Genomic DNA, 27,495 nt, shown 5'->3' on the forward strand with positions numbered 1-27,495 from the left:
ATAGTAGGGATATGATGTTAGGTCTTGTTAACAATCAGGATGCTTACAACCAAAAATTGGATACTAGGTGTGGTAGAATCTTCCATCTATACAGATTATATCACTAAGAACCTCAGCAATACAAAATTAGCAAAAACATTTTAATACTAAATGCGTAAACAAATTAAAACTGTAGTACTTCAGTTTAAGCAAAGTGCAATCATACACACTCAACTAATAGAGCTTTAGTTTGCAGTTTTGCTCAGGTCTATGTTTAGAAACACTAAAGTACAAAATTATGCCTCAGTGTTATAAGCTCCATGTTTCTAGTCTGATATACCCCAAGTGGGTAAGAATCAAAAAGATCTGAACATTCTTAAACACAAACTTGCAGCCAAAACATACATTAAAAGCATGAACATGAGAAATATACTGTACTCTTTCACTCATGCGGCACAATAAAAACACCTCATCAGTTATAAGGAAACACATGTCAATTTTTCCGAAACTCCCTTCTTCAACAGCAACGGCTAAGCCTTTGGAATAGAATGAACCATTGTAACAAACTTTACCAACAGAATACACAGATTCATTACCACCAACTAAAAGCAATACTTGCGCTTGTATTGTTTGTGGCAAAAGCCGGACAGGGTACAGATCACCCTTGGAGTGAGTTAGAGCATCTTCTGTGAGGAAGTTTTGGGATCCATGATAGGTGGCTTGCATATACTCATGACGGGTAGCAAGAGTTTTGCACACATTTTTTCGATTCTTTGAAGTTCTAGCTATTTCTTTAAAGTAATTGTGCTTCCCTTCAAACCTCAATGTCCATGTGTTGATGAGTGGGCCATATTGCAACAGCATTTCAGGGTAATGAACCAAGTAGTGTGCTTTGGGTTTCATTGATACATGTGGAAACGCTTCAAAATACATTGTCAAAAATTCCTCAATTAGATCAGCTAAAAATATTGTCAATGCCCTAGTCACTTTCTTTGACATGCAATACTGTACGACATCTAACAATTTCAATAATACTTGCCATTCCTTACTATCTTGGGGAATGAAAGAACCGACCATTAAAGGTAACAAACGACAGAGACACAGAGCTTGACAGGCAGTTTGCTTAACTTTAAAAGTTTGAATCTTGTCAGACATCAAAGAAGGTTTATTAGTGCAATGAGAACCTTCATAAGGAATTTTTTTTATCTGTTCATTAAGATCACTTAATGTAAAAAATTGTTGAGTAACACAATACTTGACAACCTCTGCAATGACTTCAGGGATTACCCCTTCAAATAGATCATGGGCAATGTCTGGTGGACTGCCTTCCACAACATGAAAAAACTGTAATTCATTGAGGCAAGAAGACTGCTTGATTCCATATAGTGTAAAGAGGGCAGGGTTGGTCTGTACTGCAACTGCTTGCAGTTCATATGCTTCTTTGGTTCTCATTTGCAAATTATCAGATCGAAAATGATTCTTCTGATCAGCTTTAATTACATTACAAAATCTACATATCCTCCCATGATTGAAATGTGTTTGAAATCCACCTAAATCATGAGCGGCCAAGTTATCTGCCACTAAGAAAGAAACAGTTCCATGAAAAGTATATTCAATTCCATCTTTCAAAATTTGAATACCATTTTGCTCAAGAATCTTGAGATCGGAAATAAGTGGCTGGAGTATACTTTCATAACCATATTTTTTGACATAAATGGTAGGGCACAAAATCACTGACTGAATAGTTCTTAATTTAGAGCGATGCATGGGTGGTAAATTCCCCAGAACAAAGTACAGCACACAAAATTTCAGTAAATGAACATGTGTCCCTAATGGATTTGCAACAGTGAAATCGTCACAGTACAGTTGAATTTGAAGGCTATTTGGCTGCTTTGAGAATAGCTCGTTATCATGAAACCTTACACCATCACAGAAGTCCCCCAGAATATCTCCATCTGGAGAGGAATGCCCATTAATTACTTCACTGAATACATCATCAAATTTCAACAAGGCCTTTAAAGTTTGAAGAATAGGAATATATTGCATAGTATGCACCTTGGCAGTTACATTATCTCTGCCTAATTCATATTCACAAGGTTTAACTACACCAAACTCATTTGCTACATATTTCTGTAGGTTAAGGGCAGTTGAGAAATTATGTAGTGCATGTTCAAATTCACTCTCTTGTAAGACATTGTCTAAACCAGACTGCTTCAAGACATCAATATTAGTATTTGTTCTTTGTAACACATTATGCAAGTCCTCTGTCATCTTTTCCCTACACATTTTAAGAATGTCGACACATTCATTTGCAACAAATGTACAAGCAGCTTGTGGTATCTTATGAATTTCTCTAAGCTTCAACAAAAACATTGAAACTTCCCTATTAACATCAATATCTACAGCGTCGTCTGCATTAGCATGATTTTCTTCGATTGGCAATTGGTCATCATTTTCAACACCATTATCATTTATCACATCAGCATTTGTTACTTCAAGCCAAAATAGTTCATGTTTGAGGCGTATATGGCGACGATATGTTCTGACATTGGAATAATTCTTTGCACAACCATTAATTCCACATACAATTCTAAAATTTGGATTATTTCCATGAACAAACCTATAATGTTTCATTAAAGTTTCAAACTTCACAGTGTTAAAAATACAGTAACAACAATTAAATCGCATTTCTGTAGCAAATAGTTTCACTAAATACAGGAAATTTGTGATTTAATGCACATGTGACTTTGAGAAAATGTATGTAATTTGTTCAAAACCTGATAATTTTGGAACCAATGCAGGCATGAGTAACCCTGTTAAGAAATAAGTAAAAAAAAACTTTAAATGCAATGGATGGGTAAATACCTGGCTGTATAGTCCACACTTGAATTAGCAACCATAGGGGTGCCACGTGTTAAGCTGCATAGGAAAAACCTCAAATTTTGCCCACTTTTGCTTTTAACTAAAAAAATTGTTGCATCACTGGTCATAATCATAAAGTTATTACAAATAGTATGATAAATTCCTTTTAAACATATTCCCTGCAAAAACAGTTCAAAAATTTAAATCTTCAGGAGCTAGCCTTGTGCGGGATCCCGGTAGTCAAGTGAATCCCGGTATCCCGATATTGACTATTCCCGATCACAGTACAATGTGTAACTACTACTGGTATTGGGAAGTCAACCGGTTATTACATTCGTTTCGGTATCATTCACAGGAATCCAAGACATAATACAAATATCTAAGTGTTACTATTTGAATTAAAGAAAAGATTACACATATATTTCTGGTTTCTGTATTCTTAGTTTGAATAATATCTGATCAATTTACATACTGACCTAGACCTATATATTAACGAATCAACTGTTCACGTAGTAATTTGGACCTAAGCTATCAAACGTTACTTGCGCTCAGCATGTTACGTGACCTCAAAGTTATTCTGAAATTGTTGTTATTTATTCTGCCTTCAATTGATGATTGTCAAGGTTCCCATGAACAAAATCTCACCTTTATGCATTTCACCTCATTTTGGTATAATAATTATAACGATTTAATAAATGTTGAGCCAAAACCGCACGTAATATTAAATCCATCTTCGCACGGGACTGTATATTATTATAGCCTAGGGTACTGTACTGGTACTCACACACAGTGTAATGCAGTACTTGAGATTTGATGCTGTAATGAAACGGATTCGTTTATTAATACGGAGGGTTCAACGATGTCAATAAAAGTTATCTTTTGCTATTTTTTCAATATTTCAGAACTTTTGTACAAAATATGGATATTGTACGTTTCGAAAGTATATTTTCTAGAGTAAAAACAGCTGATTAACGATATAAATAAATCTGTACTATTCTTATGTATGTAGTTTAAAATCCCGTATTTACGTAGCCCCTGTGTTACATTCTTATTGTCTGAAGTTCCAAACACGTGGTGACTTGTTGACAGTTAAAAACTTTTCATTGTGAACTTTTGAACTTAAAGGGAAGGCGTTGAAAAGGCCCTAATATAGCCTGTTATTTTTTTTTATAACCGTGCGTGTAAGAGTATGTACATAACCTATAGGCTATGCATATTGAATGTATGACATCCCGGTTGTAGTTACGATACCAGGACTCATGTTGCAGCACTATCGGTTGTGTGAAATCAGACTACCGCACAGCGCTAGCATGAGCAAATAAGAGGAAAATCTGAGACAGTTTTGGAAAACTCTCAAGGGACTTGAAAATGATGTTCCAAACATCTTGAGTAGCAAAATCAACTTAAATTCATTCCTCTGTATTTTATGATAGGCAAATCTGTTATTAAGGTTAAAGTAAGACTTATATAGTTGTTTCCCCTGCTTTTCAACCAAGAACATCAGGAACTTCATATTTAAGTCCCTTGGGAGTCTTCAAAAAGTGTCAGAAATTTTCCTCTTTTTTGCTTAAATCGATGAAAGTTTTTTAACATTATAATTTGAAAGGAATATGCTTAAAGGGAATTTATCTTGTTATTTTAAATAGTTTCATGACCAGTGGTGGGATACTGTAGTTCTTAGGAAAAGGTGCAAAAATCAGCAAAATTTGAGGTTTTTCCTATGCAGCCCCTAAGGCTATGGTTTCATTTCAAGTGTGGCCTATAATGTAGAGCCAAATAGTAAGAAGTCAAATTACAGTGAATATACTGTACACATCATTCACTGTTCCTGAACTAATTAGTTATTAAGAGTATAAATTCTTTCAAAATCATACAAAATTCTCTATGCAATCTACGTCTGTGGACAGGTAAGGATTTAATATGCACCAGAAACAGCAGTAAATTATGAACACTGTAGTCTTTAAATCACAAGTGAAGGATTTATAGTTTTTTAAGGTATGGTTGAACAAAGTTTTTAAGAATGTTTAATATATGCACAAGTCGTGATATACAATCAAGAAAGCCGCTCAGAAAAGTTAATGTAATTCGTTTAATTTCTTTCCAAAATTTCACCCCTTGATATTTAATTGAATCCTTTTTATTGCTGAAATTTGATAGGGGTATGATGAACATTATAAATCTCTTGTTCATATTCAGTTTCTTCTTCTCATAAATCTTTGTGTGAGGTTTGAAAAACAATACATGGTAACATAAGAAAATGTACGGTTGACTTGATGCCATGTCACACAATTAAAATAAACTTGGCATAATTTATTATAATAGTCCTCAAAATGCAAAAGTGCTGTAAAATGGTAAATATTAACTGATTTTGATGATTTTTTGCTGTGTTCATGGGTTTATTGCATACCTTCTTTAAAATATTAAGCACCAGTCATTGCTACCTGTTCATGGATTTTAAAATGTAATGATATTTCTTTTCATTTCTTGTATGCATATAGGGCTCAGTACAGTTTGAAGGGGTCAGTTACTGTATCATTACATTTACACTAACAGTCAATGGAGAAATTTTACTAGATTATTCAATTCTTTTGTGGTTTAAAAAAAGGACTGTAAATAATTTCTTTCTTTAAATGTTTTAGATCAATGCCTAACACATCAAAGTAGTAACAAACAAAAAATAATAACACATTTCCTTACCAAAATAAAACAGGTGTTTTGGACCAAAAATTTGGCAAAATGGTAGCCATTTTGAATGATTTTGACAACAACAAAGGCTTTAAACTTCGTTATAAAGTATCACTTTAAATTGGTTTTGATGTGAATGGAGAGCTGAAATTTAACTAAAATAATAGCATATGAAGAATTCATGCTCTTTCTGTTAGTTATCTTAAATTAGAGTCAAATTATCGCAAAAATTTGAGAATTTCCCATTGGCTTCAATGATAAATATCCTATCATTTTTATAACAAAAAAAATCATTTCTTCATAACTAAAGCTTATTTCCAGCCGGTTTTTCGCAGGAATATTGTGTTTGGTGACCATGTTCAACATACTTGAGTTTCAGAAATTTTTCTCCACCAAATAAAAAAATATTTCGAACAAACTGTAAAAAGCTAGTTTTTTTACCCCATTGACTGTAATGATAAGCGACCCCTCCAACTGGAGAAAACGTGCTAGCCCTGAAGCCTATAGGCTACACTCAAAGTTTGAACCTAGGCTACATTCTTTTCTGAAACTGCCTAATTTCGAGTGTGGCCATTACCGTAAGCCTGTTGGAATTTATGCATCTTTACGATATTAGCCCTACTAGTACTGTTACTTGTTAGTGTTACTATAGCCTAATTAATATACGATATGCAGGAATTCTAGCCTAACGTGTGACCAAAGGCTAAAATTCATGGATGTTAGCTTAGTGTAGAGCCTAGTGTTATGTCTTATCGTGGACGAAACTATGAATAAAGACTTACAATTGGCGTGAACATAAGGATGAATCCAGTTGCGTGTCGAGGTCAGACATTTTCAGTTTCAACTTAAAATAAAGTACGACAGCCGGACGGAAATATTACAATGAACTTAACTACAAACTAGGATGTATTTTGAGTGGTTGGAATCGACAAGTTTCTGTTTAGGTGTCATGCAGCATGTAGACTATTCTTGCACTGTTGCAGGCGAAATGTTCACGTGGTTTCAAATACCTTAGTTCGTCGCCACCGACTAAGCTACAATTATGGCGCGAATCGGGTGTCCGGATCGTTTTTAGTCCGTGGGTTAAAATAGCTTAGGCCGTCGCCGCCGACTAAGCTACGATTATTTTTTCCTTAGTCGATGTAAACCGACTAAGAAGCAGTGATGAAAAGAAGATTTTTGCTAGTCTGTGTGCATTGACTAACGTTAGAGACTAATTTAACGTTAGTCCGTTGCAATATTGACTAGTTTATTTTTTCAGTGTTGATATGGAAATACGACCAGTGTAAATGTGAATCTGTCAGATAATCCTCAGCCTTTTAAGGTATAAATAGTATTAAAACATCAAGCAAGTATATGAATTACCTAAAACCATTTTGAATGAGAGCAATTAGTTCAACAAAAATCAACAATAATGTGACAGCATTGAGAAGGACAATATGTCAAGTCCATTTGGCTATTACTAATTGCATTCTCTTTCCGTTCTAGTATTTCCATCCATAAATGACCACAATAATGATATTTTAGGACCAAAACATTCTAGTCATATTTTCACTGGTCTAGTTTTAGGATAGAGTGGGTGGATTACTGTCAGTGAACTACGTGGGTATTGGAGCCTTGTTGCAATTTTTTTCCCTCCATGTGTATTCACGGTCAGTCAACTTGGTACCCATTAATATGATCAATTGCAACAACAAATATTGTATGGTCTGTTACATATTCAAGCATCTGCAGTTAATTATCAGTTAAGGTAAGTAGACAGCAAAAGAAACCATTTGCAATACGCAGCTAAATGAGAAAAATTTACGTACACAAGTTTGGACAAAAGGAGAAGGCAATTCAAAGCTCCGAAAAATTCCCTATTTTTCGGGGCTGCTTTTCAACGCTCAAAGCAAATTTAAATTCATAAAAGAAATCATTAATATTTGGCTCGGTGTTACTTGTCTTGCATACGAAAATATTAGACTTCATGTGGATAATTGAAAAGTTGTAAGGAGTGACAGTAAGCGTTGCCAAAACCGTAAAAAAGATATCTTGTTTGGAGAGAAAGAATAGCTTATTAAAGAAACTCATTTCGAAATTAAGGATAAATTTGCAATTACGTAGCAGTCCCCAAAAAGAAGTTCGTCGCCGTTATTAGTGAAGACAATGCATAAGACATTTACTGGACCTTGAGGAGGTTTAATACCGAAATAATTAATAAACACTGGACTACAGCGAACAAAAGACCCAACGGAAACATATAAGACTTGCCCAAGTCTACGGCAAGACCAGACGAGAGCTTGAAGTTATTAAGAACACGAAGAATTTCTTAAAGTGGCCATGACACGAAAATATGAACTTCCTATAAATTGGGAAATCATCTAAGCATGTTCTTTAGAACATATATCAACCGTTGTGTTAGTTAAAAACTTGATTTGTTTAGTCGAAAGTTGAGAATTAATCTACCCTCTCCGGGGTTTGAATAGTTCGATTGCCCGAAACTTTCGAAATCTCATGACGTCATGTGACGTCATGTTAGGAACACGATTTGCTCTCGCTGTTTCCTCCGAACATATATACACGTACTTACACATACGACAAGTGTACATAAATACCCAACAAAATCGAGAACAAGAAATCAAATCTAAATTTCCCGTGGAATGGCAGATTTAGAACCAAATGCGGCAATCGAACTTTTAAGTGATAGTGGTTCTTCACCAGGCAGTGAACTTGGGCTAGAGGTACAGTGCCCGTTCTCATATTCGAAGCAGAGAGTGAGGGCAATTATCATGCCCACATTGAACAGAACGTTGAGGGTGGACCTGAGGTGTTACTGTTAGGCATGGAACAGTATTAGTTCGAGTCCGTTAACGAGTCAAAACATATTGAAGAAGAAAACCGTTGGGAAATATTGCAAGGAACATACAACATGATAAGAATTTTGTAACGTAGATTTGTTTTTTTACATCTGGTTCATTCTGTACATGTGTCGTTGGAATTCGCAGAACTGGCTAAACCGTATTGTGCGATTGTGTTACTGTGACTTACAACCATATAATCCTTACAAAATCTAGTTTTGAAAATCAAAGAAACTAAAGAATGTTTCATGAAACATGAAAGTGTAAATTCACAACAAATGTAACCATAACTGTAGATTACATCACTGCTTTGTTAATGTTGATATCATGGGCCCACATTAATAAATTTGAACTTATATTTATGTTTTTTTGTAGGCAGTACAGATACAAAGCCTACCGTCAACAGGTTCAATGGTGTTGGGGGCTCCTAGCAAGACACGTCAGGGTTGTGCTACCATAATGTGCAGTCCAAAGGATCAGAAGTGAGTTTCTGGCCAATGGTCAGTACACTGGATTCAAGTTGCCAGGAGAAAACTCAGTTGTATAGGAAGCCTTGGTTGAGAAATCCCTCCAGAAGCACCTGTTCTATTCTACGATTGTGTAAGATTATCAATCCGCCAAGTTTCCCTCAGTGTTGATGTATTGATATTCAAGACTTTATTAAGGATGAAATGGTTATTTTCCAGACCCAACATCAACAATGAAAAGAAAAGGCATGTTTTGAAGCATTTGGACACATCATGGAGGTAAAACAGATGTTACCTCCATGGACACATGTAGCGGCGTGACCGTGATGTTATGTAATATGTGCAAAAGTGAACGGGGATTGACCTTTATAGTAGCATTTACCTCCCAGACATGTTTGCCTAGTACCTTTAATCTGGAATCCAAAATATCCATATCGCCAATGATATTTGATAGAAAGTCATAATAAAGACCAATGGAGGCGGAAGAACTCTTGAATGTTTAGACTTTTTTTCTTCAACAGCAGGGATTTGTTTTACAATCTCTTTTCAGAAGCTAAGCAGTACAACCTTTAAATGGTATCCGATTATTTTAATGCATGTGATGCTGTGTTGATTTGATTTGATTTTATTCGGCAAGATATCAATCTTCATCTGCATACAAACAAAAAATTGCACATAAAGATAAACATTTAAAATACAAGAAGGGAATATACTTAAATGCATCGAAAAGAAGATAACATGCCAAGGATAACCCTTTAAGCTAAAAGCTTATTTCCAAAGGGGTCCTTAAAACCATTAAAATACAAAAGATAAGAAATAACTATTAAAACAACTAAAACATGCATACAAACACTGTAAAAAAGAAAGATATTTACAAGCTAGACATTCATATGATTTAAAAGGTAGGCTTTGGCATCTTTTTTAAAATTGTATTTCAGCAGGATGGATTTTATGTTTTCAGGTAGCCTGTTCCAGTTTTTAATTGCATTGTAATAAAAAGACCCAGCACAGTGCGTTTTAATTTTGGGAAGTTGAAAATTAAAACTACTACCTCTTGTGTTATGGTTATGAACACTATTTACTCTAATAAAACTCTCCCTCATATAGACTGGAGAGGTACCATGGAAAACATTAAAAACATGATTAAGACGAAGCTGTTCAGCCCTAGTGTTGATGTTCAAAATACCAAGAGTTTTAAAGTCAGCATGGTTAATGTGGTAATAAAAATCTTTACCCAGAATGAATCTGACAACTTTGTTCTGGGCACATTGTAATCTACGAGCGTGGTACTTAGAAATACCTCCATACCAAGATGAGATGGAATAATCAAACAGACAAAGAACAAGGGCTGTACAGATGGTCTTTTTCATATTTTGATTAAAATAATTAGCTTGCCTGTAGAGGAATTTGAGTCGAGAATTTGTTTTACTAATAATGCCAAGAACAATTTGTTCGCCATCAAGGTATTGGTTTAATTCCAGACCGAGGTAAACAACAGAATGTTTGGCCTTAATCAGTTGACCATCACAAATAATTGAGAAGTCAGTATACTGACCAAGTTTACGTTTGGTCCCAAACAAAATCAACTCGGTCTTACCCATGTGTAACGACAATTTGTTTTCAATGAGCCATTTATTGCCACTCTCCAGGTTAGAAGAAAGATTTTTTTTAATATTGTTAGGATCTTTGTCAGAGTAAAATAAAGCACTGTCATCGGCATATTGTAAAAGCAAGCAATTGATGGAGTTAGGCATATCATTTACATAGCAAAGAAATAAAATGGGGCCCAATATACTGCCTTGAGGCACCCCGCAAGTGATGGTCAGAGGATCAGATTCAACTCTATTTATGCTAACAACTTGCCGTCTACCAGAAAGATAAGATTGGAACCAGTCAATTGATGTACTGTGGACACCCATTGCGGACAGCTTATTACACAAAATTTGATGGTCTACACTGTCGAACGCCTTCTGGATATCCAATAAGATCATGCCGGTATAATTACCAGCGGCAGTTTGTTTCCTGATATGATCTTGCAGATGAATAAGGCAAGTGTCGGTTGAGTATGATCCTCTAAAACCAGATTGGAATTGGTAAATGAGATTATTGTTAACCAGATAATCGTTCAGTTGATGGAAAACAGCTTTCTCTAAGAATTTTGACACAACAGAGAGGATGCTCACTGGTCTATAGTTTCCAGCTTCAAGCTTACTCTTCTTTTTATGAAGAGGAATGACTTTTGCGATTTTCATGTCATGAGGAACAACACCACATCTTAAAGAAGCATTAATAATATGTGTGATGGGGCCTGTAATAGCCTCAGCAGCATCTTTAATAAAACGCCCTGGGATACCATCGAGACCAGTACTTTTACTTATGTCAAGACTATGGATCTCATTCAGGACAAATTCCTCATTGATTTCTTGAAGCTGGAAAGAATCTGGAACAACACTCTTATACTGATTTTTAAAAACAGGTGAGTCCACATCGTACGAGTTAAACTCTTGCTTTGGAAGTTGATTCACAAGATCTGATGCAACATGAGTAAAAAAATGATTGAAATGATCAGCAACAACCTTTTTATCATGGCATTTTTCGCCATTCACATCTAAAACAGTATTTGATGAAGTATTAGACTTTGATTGGTAGCCAAGAGTCTTGAGATGTTTCCATAACTCTTTAGGCTTGTCTTTGTATTCGTCTATTTTTTCAATCATGTAATGACGTTTGGCGTTTCTTATGTCATTATGAACTTTGTTGCGCATCTTACGGTACATTTGGTAATTTTCAGATGAGTGGGTATCCCCCCGGGACTTACGTAACCAACTGTCCCGTTCACGAATACTCTCGAGAATCTCAGCTGAAGTCCAGGGATCAGACTGATTTTTGATCCTAACTTCCTTAACTGGAGCCACAGAATCAAGAACAGTGGTAAATAAACCCCGGAAACATACCCACGATTCGTCGACATTATCAGACATATAAACAGAAGACCAGTCAACATTTTTCAGCTCATCAACAAAATATTCCTTATTGTACTTTTTTAGGGACCTAATCTGAACCCCTTTATGGGAATCAAACTTGGTTTTGATGTTACCCCTTGTACAATAAACAATGTAATGGTCGCTTATACCATATGGTATGACCCCATATTGCTGGATTTTTTTCATATTGTTACATAAAACATGATCAATGGCTGAGGATGATGTGTCAGTGACTCTAGTAGGAGTATATATCAACTGCTTGAAACCAGACATATTCAAAATATTTTGGTAGTTCTTATACTTATCATCTGCCTTGATACTACACATGTTAATATCACCGAGAACTATAACATCAAAGTCATTAGGAAGTTTAGTCAGAACATGCTCCAACTTATTGGTGAAATCAGATTCTAGATGGGTTTGAGACCGATAACAAATACCAATAATAATGGGTTTTGACATTGGTAGAAGAATCTCTACCCAAACTGCTTCAATATTTGGCTCATGTAAATCTGGCCTGGGATTAAAAGCTAGACTAGATCTCACATAAATACAGACACCTCCTCCATGTCTGTTACGGTCATTGCGAATCACCGAAAAGCCGGGAATTTCAATTTCACAGTTAGTAACAGAGTCATCAATCCAGCTCTCGCTGATGCCAAAAACACTAGGTTTAGTTTCAGAGGCAATCAGCCTAACCTCAGACATTTTAGGAGTGAGGGATCTAGCATTCAAGTGAATACAGTGAAAGCCTTTGGTACGAAAACAGTCATAGATGTCATTATCACAATTATTGTCGGTTAAAGTTGGTGAACTTGGCGCTGAGTTAGCATCCGTCTTCGGGTAGCCAGCATTCAACACATCATGACGAGTATCAGAGTCATCACCTTTAGATCTAATGGTGGCAGATGCGGGTACACTAGAAGTTCTGTTGTTGTGTCTACGACGCCTTTTCTTACGCCGAGTGGGACGGTTTGCATTTAATTTAAGATCTCTCAAGTTCTGCCAAACTTCAGCGGGCAAACGATGAGAACCATTCATATTCAGAAGAGCCTCCCGACTGTATGTGATGGGCAACTTAGTTTGTGTGCTGGCTGATGGGATAGCACTTGAAACATTTGCTCTGGTAATATCATTGTTATTGTCACACTGAGGACCGGGATTGGGATTTATATCACCGGCGATGAGAAGGCGATCATGAAAAGTTACTGATGAGTTGGAGTACAGGGTAATGCCCTTGCCCACAAGATGTTTCTGAGTTATTGATTGACTTACCAAAGGTCTATGAACACAGCTGATTCCATTGTATAAATAGGACAATACACCAAGCTGATTACTTTGAGTTCCAAACAGCAGACCTAATCCATACAGCATAAAGAGTTTAACTAGTGCCATGGTTGAATTCCAATATCCTTACAAAAGCTTAGATGATATGCATGGATGAGCTAGCTAATGGCTCTATTGGAATGTCTGTGACTACTATGGTGCACTATATATAGTCAGGGTTCAAAAACAGGGGAGATGATGACCAGAAAAACACAAAAAACTCACAAAATCCAACCAAAGATGCCACATATGAATGTCCAGTAGGTTCTAGAAGTAACAAACAGCAACTGGTAAAAAACTCCGGATCAAAAACACACTAGTAACAGCAAAAAAACGTAAAAGTTCAGGAGAAGTGTGAGAGCTGTTGCTACACGCTCAATCACCAATCACCAATCAAGTTTTCATGTTGTGTGGATTACATTTTTGGATGTGAGTGGCGTTGTGCAGTGTTTCTTGGTTTAAATTACCCTTTATGCTATTTGTTTCTGGTTTATTCTAAATAATTGTCACAACAACGATTGACGACAATGGACATACATCTGTTTTGTAGGCTTAAAGCCAACAATTTCATGTAAGTTGTTTTCTCTGAAACCTCCTTCGATGGCACAAATGACATTAGTGTAATTTAAGAATGATATTGTCTATGATAGTACAGTTTTATTTTTATGTCTTATATACAATGATTGTTATTAATGTTGGTTAAGTCACAGGCTTGTTCAGATTGAACAGAATGACTGTATAGAACTGATAATGAATAAAATGTGTTCAATGATTTAAGATTTGAACTACGTTGTGGGACTGTTTAAAATAAATCGCTGTAAGATTTGTACACCCTTTGGAATATAGTCTTTTTAAATACTTATTTTGACCCATCACTATCACCCAAACTCCCTGCCCAACAAAAAATGGTTTTCCTTGAATACAAATAAGAAATATTATTGCCATAACTAACTGACCCAGCATATTCCAGGAATACATTGAGGCTTTTTCACAAGAAGATGTAACCTAGCCCTCGTGAAGCTAACCTTGTAGCTTATTACTACACAATAGGGCAATGAAGGGGGTGTTAATTTAGATGGTACATCAAAAACTCTTTGTGTACTGCGACTTCAGTGTAGTAACGCTAATACTAGTGCTACTAGTACTTGTGCTCGGCCGCGCTTCCTCCATGGGTTCACCACTTGTACCACTGGAGGTTTTCTTTTCCCCGAACTGGTCTTCGGAGTTTTAATGTCGGTTATTTTACAGGAGAACGACTCGTTTATGTCGACCCGTTAATGCCCAATTGTTTTATTTCATAAGAAAGGAAGGATCATAGTCTGCTTCCGTGAAGTGTTCGCTACATAAGGAGCTGTACACTGGTTAGGCCCAGTGAATCGGCGCTGCTGTTCTGCACTAACTTGGTCATAATCGCCGTGTTATTTTCGTCCTTCGGCCATCGGTGAAGGCTAATTACACGGGTTATGACATTACTGCAGCCCCTAGCAACACGACTGACCATTTATCTCGGATATATTACAACATGTAAAAACAAACTTGAAATTTATAACAATATAGCCTAATACAGTGGTTGTTCTTTCAGTGTAAATGTTCGTGTATGTGTGGCGGTATGATCGTCGCGCATCCGGTACTTGCTTTGGCTTGGCATTTGTGTTCCTAATATGACGTCATCGTTGTCTTGTTTAAAAATCGCTTTTTTCAGAGTTCTTTATTCGGATGCAAATATTAAAATTTAATTTCTAATTATTCCTTGAAGTTTTGAAGGTGACGAAAATAGTTCTGAACAAAGATTTTCTCATAGATTCAGAGGAAGTTACCCTCGATTAGTTGGATTTAACATTTCATGGCCTCTTTAAGAGAATGTCTGTTATGATAAATGAAAAAGACAGCTTCATCCGCGTATTGAAGCAACATTGTTTCATTCCCGGTGAAATGAAGTCCCCTTAGAATTGTATTACAATGAATTGTCAAGGCTAGAACACACAGAGTAAAAAAATGAAGGCTTAAGTAGCAGTCTTGCCTAACACCTCTATTAATTGAAAAGAAACCTGCAGTATAACTATTGCTACAAATGCAAAAGCTACTGTTGTTAAAGAGAACATGAATCCACTTTTTAAAGCTATTGCCGAAATTAAAGAGAGTGAGAGTAGAGTGAATAAAGTTCCACTCCAATCTGTCAAGAGCTTGCTCAAAGTCAACTATAAAAATGAATCCTGGTACATTTTGCTCAGAAGTATAATTAATCAGATCTAAACAAATCAAATATTTTCGCCAATGAATTTTCCTTTAATGACACCGCTTTACTGAGGACCGACTACTTTAGGAATAATTATTTAAAGCCGTGACGCAAGTGCCTTAGCAACTATTTTTGTTATCGGTATTCAGTAATGCGATAGGACGGTATTTTTTGTAGCATTATTTCCAGCTTTTATATTAAGAATTACAGTACCTCTTGACTGTACCTCCGACAAAGTACCATTAAGGTAACCATGGTTAAATGCGTCTAACAAAGTTTGACCGATCACTGGCCAAAATTTCTTATAAAAGTTAATACATAGACAATCAGAGCCTGGGGCGTTGAATTTGCCATCTATAACATGGCTTGTTTACATCCATATAGGGAAAAAGCATCTTCACATAATTCAGAATCTTCAACACTAGGAGATTTGTTTGGATAATTATTAAGGAATTTCTTTGCAAAGCTAGTGTTAGAGGAATAACATTTTTGTATATATTTATTTGAATATACCGTGTTTATCAGTCAAAACACAGCCATCACTATTCTAAAGTCTCCGAATTGAACTATTGGTTTTACTTTTTTTTCTAAGCCTAAGAAATGCTTGGTATTTTCTAATTCTTCTTAACTAATCTAGCCCTATAACTAACGATTTCGGCCTAAAGCTTACAATTATAACAATCCAGCAACTTATGTGGGCCTCCTTTGGTTGTGAACGGATAACAGCAGTGTCGGAAATGTACAGCTGCTGTTCTAAAATAGAATCTTTGAAAGGAGCGACAGCGTGTTTTGGCTTTGGCTTTCTCGAAAACCATACTATTTCTTTTAATACTGTATTAAAAGTACTCCCGTCGTACAGATTGATCCGGAAAGCAATTTTGGACAGGTTTTCACTGATAAATTCATAATTAGGGCAACCAAATTATGATCATTTAGAAAATCATTGTTGAATTTCAAGTAGCCGGGCCTCTGTTTTTTTGAATAGTTAGGCTAAGATTAACCATATAATGGTCGTACAAGATACCGGGAGAAAGAGTGATGCTATTTAGACAATGCTTGAGATCACCAGAAAGAAGAAAGAAATATAACCTACTATGAATGCCAGGAGTAACGTTAGAACTCCAAGTAAATTTTTGCACAACTGATTTCACTTCCCCACACGTCAATGAGATCAAAGATACCCATCAATGATAAGATTAGTCGTTCCTAGGCGATGTCATGAAATTAAAATTAGCTTCTATCTAATATAATGAAAACAATATTAGTCAAAATACTGATGCCAGCTTGAATTGTTTTTATTTGCGTCATTTTACAATATTCTCAGCGATTTAAGATAACATTTGAATAAATACATTTTTAATCAATGACATTATCGATAAATGACAAAGTATTAGGCGTCATCGAGTTCCATGCAGTGCTAACTATTCCCTTGAAAAATGGTGCACCGTCATTAATATTTACCGCATGACATATGGTATCATTGTAATTCGACCAATGATCACGTTTGGGTATACCTGATCTATGTTAAAGATAATGTTCATGATATGTAATGACTATACAAAGCTGATCGACACATTGCTGCCTTTCTGTCACATTGGTTTTCTAATTCTAAAATTTTGATACAACGATATTTAACATATGTTGTAATGTCTCCGACCCTTGTGACCTTAAAGACTTCTAATTTACTAATTTGATCTTCGGATTGCCTGTATTTTCATTGTTGTTGTTGTTATACCGCAATCAGAACCGTGAAGATTCTTCCAGAAGATACCGCGGTTATCGTTGAACAAGTAGTCACCGTTGAGATTGGAGTAGCCGCAGGAATGGACAGTTGTTTGGTAGACCGGGTCTAGGTTTGCGCAGCATCTGCTTTTTGGATAATCATTAAAATAACAATAATAATAACCACAACCGTCACACCTAAAGCATTTACAATGTGGACGACTACGAGGGCAATAAAGATTGCTGTCACAATCACTATGACAGATACAGTCAGAGTAGTCGTAGTCTCCTGTAGCTACGCGGTTGCTGAATGAGAAGCAGTTGCTGGTAGAGCCCGTATTGCTATCGTCTGGATACCACCAGCCACCTCGGTGTTTTTTCTGCGCAGTCGAAGCTACTCGATCCATCATTGTCTTGATCATGCGTACTAAATCGTTTTCCTGAATTTGCCCCCATAGCGTTGTTACCTGGAAGTAACGAATAATTGGGGAATTTATTTTCTTGTTACTTTGTTCCATTTCTGACCATTTGTATGGAAACCTTAGTTCATAACATTGTTTATTGTGTTTATAGATTTCGTTATATCAATAGTATAGTGTATAGTATACTTTCAACAATTGCGAAGAAATATGAAATAATGAAGCAATACCAAGGTACGTGTGAGATCAGTAGAAATGTAATCAGCTCATTCTTTCAAGTACTCATATTTTGCAAATTGTAGTATGGTCTTGAATTTTCAACGGTGTAGGTTTTCAAATAAGAGGAAAAGTTGTAATGTGCTTCTTTTTTTTTCGTCATCGTCTCTATAGTAAAATATCTTTTCTGACGTACTTTACTTCCATTTGATATAGACAAATCAATTATTTACCTATGTGATTATACATTATAACGATAAGAACTAAGGCAGGTAATGATTTTTGAGAAGTTGAAACGTACAGTTCGTCTCGACTGATCTCTGTCAAAAAAGTTCAAATTTATAGGATACTTTTGTTTTTATTATTGTAATATCATTGGCTTCTGAATAAACACAATGAACTAATTTTAAATTGTGAAATGAAACTTAATTTTATTTTTTTATTATTTCATGAAATGTAATTAGTTCACTCTTGAATAATATCTTTCATCCACAAAGTGAACTGAAAAGAGAACTGTTGCAGCAGTTCTATGGTTTCCAAACTAGTTATTATTCCTTCCTAAGATCGACAAAGCATGTGTGGAAATGCAAGAAAGTATACCCAGAACTATATAGAGGCTTGGTTGATATGATATATCATTATGTTACAATCTAAAATGATACCAACACGGGTCAAAGTGTTAAGCAATTGTACAATGAGCAATCAGTACGGGACTCTTAGCACAATGTCTAGTACATAGTTCTACATTAGTATCCACAATAGATTTATAATATGACCTGCGTATATGTACGAGTGCAAATACTAGAGTATGATTACGACTACAGGTAGTTATGTTAGAATAAGATAACGCAATAATTACACTTCTGCGTATGATTGACATTTAGCACAATACATACATTATCGATTGTCAGTGCGTTTGTTGCTGCGTTAGTTAATGTTTGGGCTTTTGTAAAAATGTTGTGCTTTCATGAAGGAGCTTTTTTTAGCTTCTTTCGGGAGCTCAAAAATGTGAATAGTGGTCAAAGTTTCGGTTTCTACTGAAAAAGGTTTCAATTCTGACAATTCGTTTGGTTACCTTAGTTTATATTATCGTAGATAATTAAAATCTATTTATTTATATCAAATAATTAATAGTATTATTTCACTTTTTTGACAACTAATACAGTCCAACGACTTGAAGGTACGTAAGAGATGAACAAAAATGTTATATTTATTAAAATTAATTTAATTCATTCTTGGGTGGTGATTTCAATCACAAAGTTTTTTGTATCAAAGTAGCAAAGTAACATAGTAAAATGTTGCAAAGAAAGTTATAAGCTGTAGCAATTGTAATGTTTCCATACTAGTTATTTTTTATATATATATTTTTTTTTATATTCCTGAAAGATTCTTCGATCGACAAAGTATTCGTGAATAAAGTAAGAAGTAAGGAAGTAATGTAAGAAAGTACTCGCAAATATATATAGGAGCTTGGTGGATATGATATATCGTGATGACACAAGCTGTAATCAAATATGTATTTTTCATATATGTACATATATACTATTAGAAAATTGTTACATATTGATATTTTGAGCGTTTCATCAGAATTAGAATTGAGTGAGTGTGATTGACATTTAGCACAATACAAACCAGCATTTCCATTGTAGCCACCCAATGACAGTTGGTATTTTTCTCCCTCGTTACTGATTCTGAAAGATGAATAACGGCTGTGGTATGTTGATCCTTCTCTGTTTGTCTTTTCTGTTAGAAGTTGGTAGGGTTTTTGGTTTGTTAATTTGTATATTTTATCGTTTCCAATCCAATGATCTCCTGTGGGGTTTCCAAAACCGTTTTTGCACTCATTCCACTCATTGATAAAAGTTGACGGATCTACTTGTACGTCTTTGCAAAATCTATAGAAACAGAATAAACAAGTACATCGATACCATGTGAGTAATATATGGAGTGCCCCATTTTGCTACAATAACTTAAGAATTAACTGTTGTAGGTCAATAAACTGATTGGATTGAACTGATAGTCAATTTAATCAATAGTTGAATTATTAATACGAATATTAGAGAACATAGTTCTGTCACATGAGAAAATGTACTGTTAACACGGCAAAGCGTTTGTTTTCCAATAGTTCATACTTACTGTCCAACCCCCACTAGACATTTCACAATAAACATCAAACCCGGAGCTTCCAGCGGAGTAATTGTGTATATTTTCTGTTAGTTCTTCTATCTGCTGTGTAAAGATCAGAACAATTTATCGGTCCACTGCGGGTACATGTAAGACCATCACCTTCAAACCATTCGTTACAGTAACATCTACGGACATCATTCCGCTTCTCGCATGTTGCGTCTGCACTGCAACTGTAACTATCACTTGTGAGTACGTTACTGATGCAGGTTATCCGTAAGGAACAGTCAGAATTAATGTATGATTCACCTTCCTGGAAAAGATAAACGTTAAACGACATATTCCAGTGGAAGTAAAATCAATGTTTATTTGGTACAACGCTTGGTAGCGCTCTCTGAGTAAAACTCAATTTCTACTACTAAATGGTCGTGAGCGTTTTAAATATATTACGTAAAGTTCATCATGATGTGTGAAATTGCTTTGGATGCCTTGTATTTTGCTGGGTCTCAATTAGAAGACGTTTGCAAGAACATGTTAAACCGAAATGGAAGTGAAAATCAATATCATCAATAATCATGAGAATTAATTACAGATAAAATAAAAAGTATGGTCCAATCAATTGAAATCCAAGATCTTATGTTATAGTGTACTTTTCATGTTATATATTAAGACTTGTGAATGACATCAAATAAACTTACTGCTAATACGACGCCTTCTCCTTGGACGTAACAGGCACATTGCTCTTGAGGTATGCAGCTATCTCCAAGAATCATGTAGTTTTCTGGACAAAGACATATCTCTGGATCCACTGGTATGACACAATCATTCGGATTCTCGCAAGTTCTTACACATGTATTGTCATAATTATCCTTGTTGGATGAGCACCAGGTGATGTTTAAATCTGGGAAATTGAAACCACAACAAGTTAATCCTAGCTTGAAGTGTTAGCTCACTGTTATGACATCACGTTATTAGCGAATCGTGCTACCATCGTGATGCTCTGACCGCTCGGAACATTTGGTGACTTTTAACATAGGATTAAATGTAAGCCGGATTTGTTATTGTGTTATTGTTAAGGCTCATTCAACTTATACTCATTTATGTCACATACAAAAATAGTATTACATTTTCATGTATTCAAAAATTGGAATCAATCAATATAGTTGTGTATGATAATCACTTTTCTTAAAGTGGCCATGACACGAAAATTTCAAAGTCCTATATTTTTGGGATCCATCAGAGAATGTTCTCTAGAACATGTATCAACCAATCTGCCAGTTTAAAACTTGATTTTTCAAGTCGAAAATTGAGAATGAATTTACCCTTTTCGGCATTTGAAACTTTGTTTACTCGAAAAATTTTCGATTCGCATGACGTCATGTGACGTCACGTTTTGAACACATTTGTTGTCGCTGCTTACGATCCTCCGAACATACCATTCACGTACACAGTAGACAAGTACACATACCACTAGTAGTTACTAAACAAAACACCGATCACAAGTGCGATATCAAATCAAAATTTCCTGTGAAATGGCGGATCCAGAACCAATTGCGGCAACCGAAGTTCAAAGTGATAATGGTTCTTCACTGGGCAGTGAAATTGGGCTATAATTAGAGTGCCCTTTCTCATATTCGAAGCAGAGAGTGAAGGCGATGATCATTCCAATATTGAACCGAACGCTGAAGGTGGAGCGGAGGTGTTACAACCGTATCAGTTCGAGCCTGTTAAACGAGCCGAAATTGAAGCTCCACAACATATCGAAGAAGAAATCTGTTCGAAACCATTGCAAGGAACATACAACGTGGTAAGAATTCATTAACGAAGCATTTAAAAACAAAATCGAGTCCATTTTTTGCATGTGTTGTTGGAATTCGCGGAACACCCTATACCGTATTGTGCGTTGTGTTACGGTAACTTACAACCCATATGTAGAGTGTGTAGTACTAATAGTAGGGTTGGTTGCATACTGAAAGTTTGGCTCGGGATGTAAGTTGCATTATGCAGCCATGCTAGGTAGGCATATGTGTTATTTCATACTCATTATTACTTGGCTAGTACTTTGGCCTGGAGTTTTGCAAATCAATTTTCTGAAACAAAAGAATGTTTCATGATACATGGAAGGTGTAAAATCACAACAAATGTAACCATAACTGTACATTGTATGCCTGCTTGTTATTGTGGACATCATGGGCCAACATTAATACATTTTGTACTTTCATAATTTTTTTCCCAGGCAGTACAGATACATAGCCTACGGACAACAGGTTCAATGATACTTGGGGTTCCTAGCAAGACACGTCAGGGTTGTGCTACCATCATGTGCAGTCCAAAGGATCAGAAGTGATTTTCCAGCCAATGGTCATTACACTGGATTCAAGTTGCCAGGAGAAAACTCATTGTATAGGAAGCCTTGGTTGAGAAATTCCTCCAGAAACACCTTTTCTAAACTACGATTGTGTTGGATTATCAATCCGTCAGGGTTCCCTCAGTGTTGATATATTGAAATTCAAGACTTTCAATTCAGGATGAAAAGGTTATTTTCCAGACCCAACATCAACAATGAAAGAAAAGGCATGTTTTGAAGCATTTGGACACAAGTATTGGCGTGACCGTGATGTCATATAATATGTGCATAAGGGAACGGGCATTGACCTTTTTAGGGGCATTTACCTCCCAGACGTTTGATTCGTACCTTTAATCTGGAAGCCAAAATATCCATATCACCAATGATATTTGACAGAAAAGTCATAATAAAGACCAATGGAGGCAGCAGAACTCTTGAATGTTTAGACTTTGTTTCTTCAGTAGCAGTTGGTTTGTTTTGTAGTCTTTCTTCAAAAACTCAGCAGTACACCCTGTTAATGGTCTTCGATTGTTTTAATGCGTGTGATGCTGTGTTTCACATTGCCCATCAGTGTTGTACGTGTCGTCGTGCTTGTGTAACATTTTTGCATGTGAGTTACTTCGTGCAGTGTTTCTTGGTTTAAATAACCCTTTATTGTATTTGCTTCTGGATTATTCTATTTAATTTGTCACAACAACAATTGATAGCAATGGACATACAACTGCTTTGTAGGCTTAAAGCAAAAAAAATTCATGTAAGTTGTTTTCTTTTAACCTCCTTTGATGTCACAAATTACATTAGTGTAATTAAGGAATGATAATGTTTATGGAAAGTACATTTTTACTTTAATGTCATATAATAGAATGATTGTTGTTAATGTTAGTTCAGATTGTCCAGAATGACTGTCTAGAACTGATATTGAATAAATTTTGTTCAATGATTTAACACTTGAACTATGTTGTGTGAATTTTTTGCTCTGTGACTTTAAAATAAATCGCTTTGAGATTTAATTAAACACCCTTTGGAATAAAATATTTTTACCTACCTATTTTGACCCATCCCCATTACCCCCACTCCCTCCACAACATAAAAAACGGTTTTCCTGGAATAGGAATAAGAAATTATTGCTATAACTAACTGATCCAGCATATTCCAGAAATAAATTGGGGCACTGAGATTTGTTCACAAGTAGATGTAACCCATCGCTTCCGAAGCTAACCTCATAGCTTATTAGTATACAAGAGAGCAATGAAGGAGGTGTTAGTTTAGATGATACAGTAAAATCTCTTCGTCTATTGCGACTTCAGTGTAGTAACGCTAATACTATAGTACTACTAGTGCTCGGCGCGCTACCTCCTAAGGATCGCCACTCGCCCCATTGGAGGTTTCCTGTTCCCCGATCTGGTCTTCAGAGTAGTTTTTTTGTGTGGATTACTTGACAGAAGAATGACTCTTTTATGTCGAACCGTTAAAGTCCATTTGTTTTATTTCATAACAAAAAGGAGGGATCGTAGTATGCTTCCGTGAAGTGTTCGCTTCATTCGTAGCTTCATACTTTCTAGGCTCAGTGAAATCGGCGCTGGTGTTGTGCACTAACTTGGTCATAATCGCCGTGTTTTTTTCGTCCTTCAGCCATGGATGAAGGCTAATTGCATGGGTAATGATATTTATGCAGAGCCAACAACACAACGGACCGGCATTTCTCTCGGATAGTTTACAACAGTTGTAAAACAAACTTGAAATTTCTAACAATATAGCGTAATACAGTGGTTGTTCTCTCAGTGTAAATGTGCGTGTATATGGAACGGTATGATCGTCGCGCATCCGATACATGCCTGGGCTTTGCACGTGTGTTCCTAACATGACGTCATCATTGTCTTGTTGTGAAATCGCATTCTCAGATATCTATTTTCGGTTGCGAATATTAAAACGTTAATTACTAATTAGTCCTTGAGGTTTTCAAGGTGTTGAGGATAGTTTTGAACATAGATTTTCTCATAGATTCAGAGGAAGTTACTCTCGATGAGTTGGATTTTTCGTGTCATGGCCTCTTTAAAGCATTCTTCAATTTCCGGTTTGAGTTCAAAGATATAGAGGAAATATTTTATATAAAAAGTCTAACCTGTTATTCCATCGACAACACCAAGACTTGTTATAGAATAATTCCCCCATTCATCAGCTATGCGAAAGTTGTCGTATGTCAAGGAATATGACTGGCCTGCATAATTCTCTAGCTCGATGCGCAGCTGGTACCTTTTTTGGTTTATCAAATGAGCAAACTTTTCATTACCAATCAGAAATTCACTGCCTAAGAAACCAATTCCGTTTTTGTATTCGTCCCAGGTTCGATTAAAACTGATGGATCCATCAAAACGTCGTTGTATGACCTGAACAATTAAAAAAAAAAGGTAAACAACTAACGGATACATTTCATTATCTTATGATGTTAACCTTATAGCCAAAATTTGCGGCTAATCTCAATAAATACGAATAGGATAGAACACATTTGTGATGTTGCGTTATATCTTATCTTTATACATGTATAGATCACTAGCCTAGTTGTGCAGAGAAAAAAATAAGTTTTATAATCGTACTAAAATTCAATATAATTACTCTGGGTAGTTTTGTTTCCGACATTAGGCTTCAAATATGCATACATCGTAAGTTATATCATCCGACGGATTGTAAAACTAAAATGGACTGAAAATTCTAATGTGTCCTACAAAGTGTGTCTTGGAGAGTAACGTCTGTGATTGTAAGTGTTCACGTCTTGAAATATATTACTTACTGTCCAACCGCCAGATGTAGTGTTGTGATCACAATATGTCTGGAATGGTTCCGGGTATTTGTCGGGTTTAATCAGGTAAACACCGGATTTGGCGTTGGTAGAAGAGCATTTGTTAAGTACTTCATGACAATCCCTTGGATACTCCGGTGTTTGGAATAGAAAATACTGCAAGTCTAGCACCAAGATAATGTAAAGAAGAAGATGAGAACAAATCGTAAAACTGTTGCAGATGCAGTTCCATTTGTAAAGAATTATTTCAAGAGAAATATGATACATGGCTACATTGCAATATATTTGTTTAAACTACACAGTAAACATGACGTGGTAACTATATACTATAAACCATAAGAAAGGGTATTCAATAACTTTCGGCTAATATTCATGGAGGCTAATATGAGCAAGTTTATTTTATTTGAATTGAATATCTAACGCAAAGAACTACCGTGACTCTGTGGCGATATGGTCACATAAGCAAAACTGATTAGTAATAGCTTTCCTCGACATTAAGGTATAATTTGGCCATATTTTCACCTGTTTTACAACAATCTAACGTTCATCAGCACTGACCTGAGATTTGCAAAGTGCCAAATGATTGAACGAGCTTACAGTATGCAAAGTCTTAACAAAGTGCGTGCTTTTGTCCATTTTGTTACTGTTACTTGCCATTTAGCATGTGAAGAAGATCCTGCTAGGATCGAAACGTCAAAGCCAACTTACTAAGATCCAGTTACTAACAAGTATGAATAAATATAATCGAAACTATCTTTATTGCTTGAAAAAAATGACTAATGGCTTGTATTTCTTTCAGTTTTATTATCGCTGAGTTTCGAAAATTTACCCCAATCAGCGCTAAATCTACTTCAATACACAGTAATGGGAAATTATTGACAATTATAAATCATAATTTATCTTACAAATTGAAATAGGAGAAAGTACCACATATGAAGTACATCTATATATATGGTTTATTTTCTAAATTAAACTTTTCCGAACTATTATTTAGATAACAAATTTCTGTTAATTGGTAGTTCTCGGTAGTTTATATTAATCGTTACCCTTGAAATGAAAACTTACTTGAATCGTTGACTCTTATGCTTAACGTTATCTGTGGTAAAAAATAAATAAAGGGAATGTACGATTAAGTGAAGTACATTCTGAAGAAACAATATCGAGTGAAGAAGGTTGTACGAAGGTCAATGTATCACAATATACAGGACATACGCCAATCCGTTACACCTTCACTTTAACAGATCCTATCATTTTAAGTTTAAATATACAGAATATAATTTTATAACTCATTAAAATAAAATCTGATTTCGCTTTTGATCAAATAAATGAAATAAATTTCAAACTTGTAAATTATTATAGAAAAAGGTGAAAAGAACGGAAAAATCACAAATCCAAATTCTAAGCAGTTATAGAATGTTTCGCAATCTTAATATTTATTTAACATTGATTTTACTGCTCTTAAGCATAGCTAAAATTAAAAGTAGGTTTTATTGAATAACTTTAATTGTTTGAAAATATGAGTATATGTCTGTTTGCATGTCTTCATATATTTCTTATTCACATTATTACACATGAAAAAAATCATAGGTCACAATACACTAACTTAATTTAACGATCATAACTACGATAAGTAGATGAAAGTAATAATTCCCTGTGCATTATGCTAATCGAAATTTGAATGACATATTATCTGAAAAAGCGAAAAGAAAACCTACAATATATTATTGAAAGAAAATTAAGAGTGCAAACATCAGCGCTATGTGGATTTAAAACAAATTGAAACCTTACCCACGTCCTTAAAAAAAAAAATTTAAAAAAAAAAAAACATGTATCCGACTCTACATTTTACCGCATAATATTATTTATTTTGGCAATAATGAATTTTGTTCATTGCAGGTGTGTTGTGAACTATAAATAATAAAAAATAGTTGATATAATTAGGCTTTTATCAATATATAAGAACCTTGATGACCGCCAAAGTTGTTTGGCACGCTCCTAAGTTGCATACTATTGACCACAAGCGGTAATGTTTATCTTTTTACCTATTCGCATACTAAGAACATCTCTTAAAAACGGTGATTTATGATAAGATTTATGACGTTTTGCAATGTGTTCGTGTCCCTTACACGCTTCCGTAAGCTATAACCAAAAATGGAAAAGTCTCTATTATGCAGAAACGATGCAATTCAAGAATTCATTATTTTCTGTTTAGAAACTTAAATAAAAATATGCACACAAATTATTGCAGAAATCTCGAGCTATGTGCAAACGTATTCTAGTTAGAATATTTTTTAAATTGTGTTATATTTTTACAATGAGACACTTATTCTGTCCTTCTTGAAGAGAAATGAAGAAAATTTGTGATCCGTAAACTTTGATCTCCTAGTGGTGTTCGTAAAGTAAGCTTAGTGCAATTATCTGTTAAGTGAAACTGAATATATAATGCTAATGAGGTACTTATACACTGGGATAACGTGCAATTTACCATCAA

General features: G+C 35.3%; 1 protein-coding gene across 2 annotated transcripts in view; it reads left to right on the forward strand.

Moving 5' to 3' along the window:
* LOC139973407 (uncharacterized) overlaps positions 1-27,495 on the forward strand; it is a 316,080-nt gene that overhangs the window by 33,322 nt on the left and 255,263 nt on the right. Inside the window, exons 3-4 of one of the 2 annotated variants that reach the window (XR_011795204.1) lie at positions 8,742-9,441; positions 13,542-16,956. The exons of the other annotated variant lie outside the window; for it this stretch is intronic. The gene's annotated coding sequence lies outside the window, so the exon portion shown is untranslated. Of the gene's footprint in view, positions 1-8,741; positions 9,442-13,541; positions 16,957-27,495 lie in introns of those variants that run through there. 2 annotated transcript variants of the gene reach the window in all.

This window comes from Apostichopus japonicus, chromosome 9 (assembly GCF_037975245.1).
Source record: "Apostichopus japonicus isolate 1M-3 chromosome 9, ASM3797524v1, whole genome shotgun sequence".
Classification (NCBI taxonomy): domain Eukaryota; kingdom Metazoa; phylum Echinodermata; class Holothuroidea; order Aspidochirotida; family Stichopodidae; genus Apostichopus; species Apostichopus japonicus.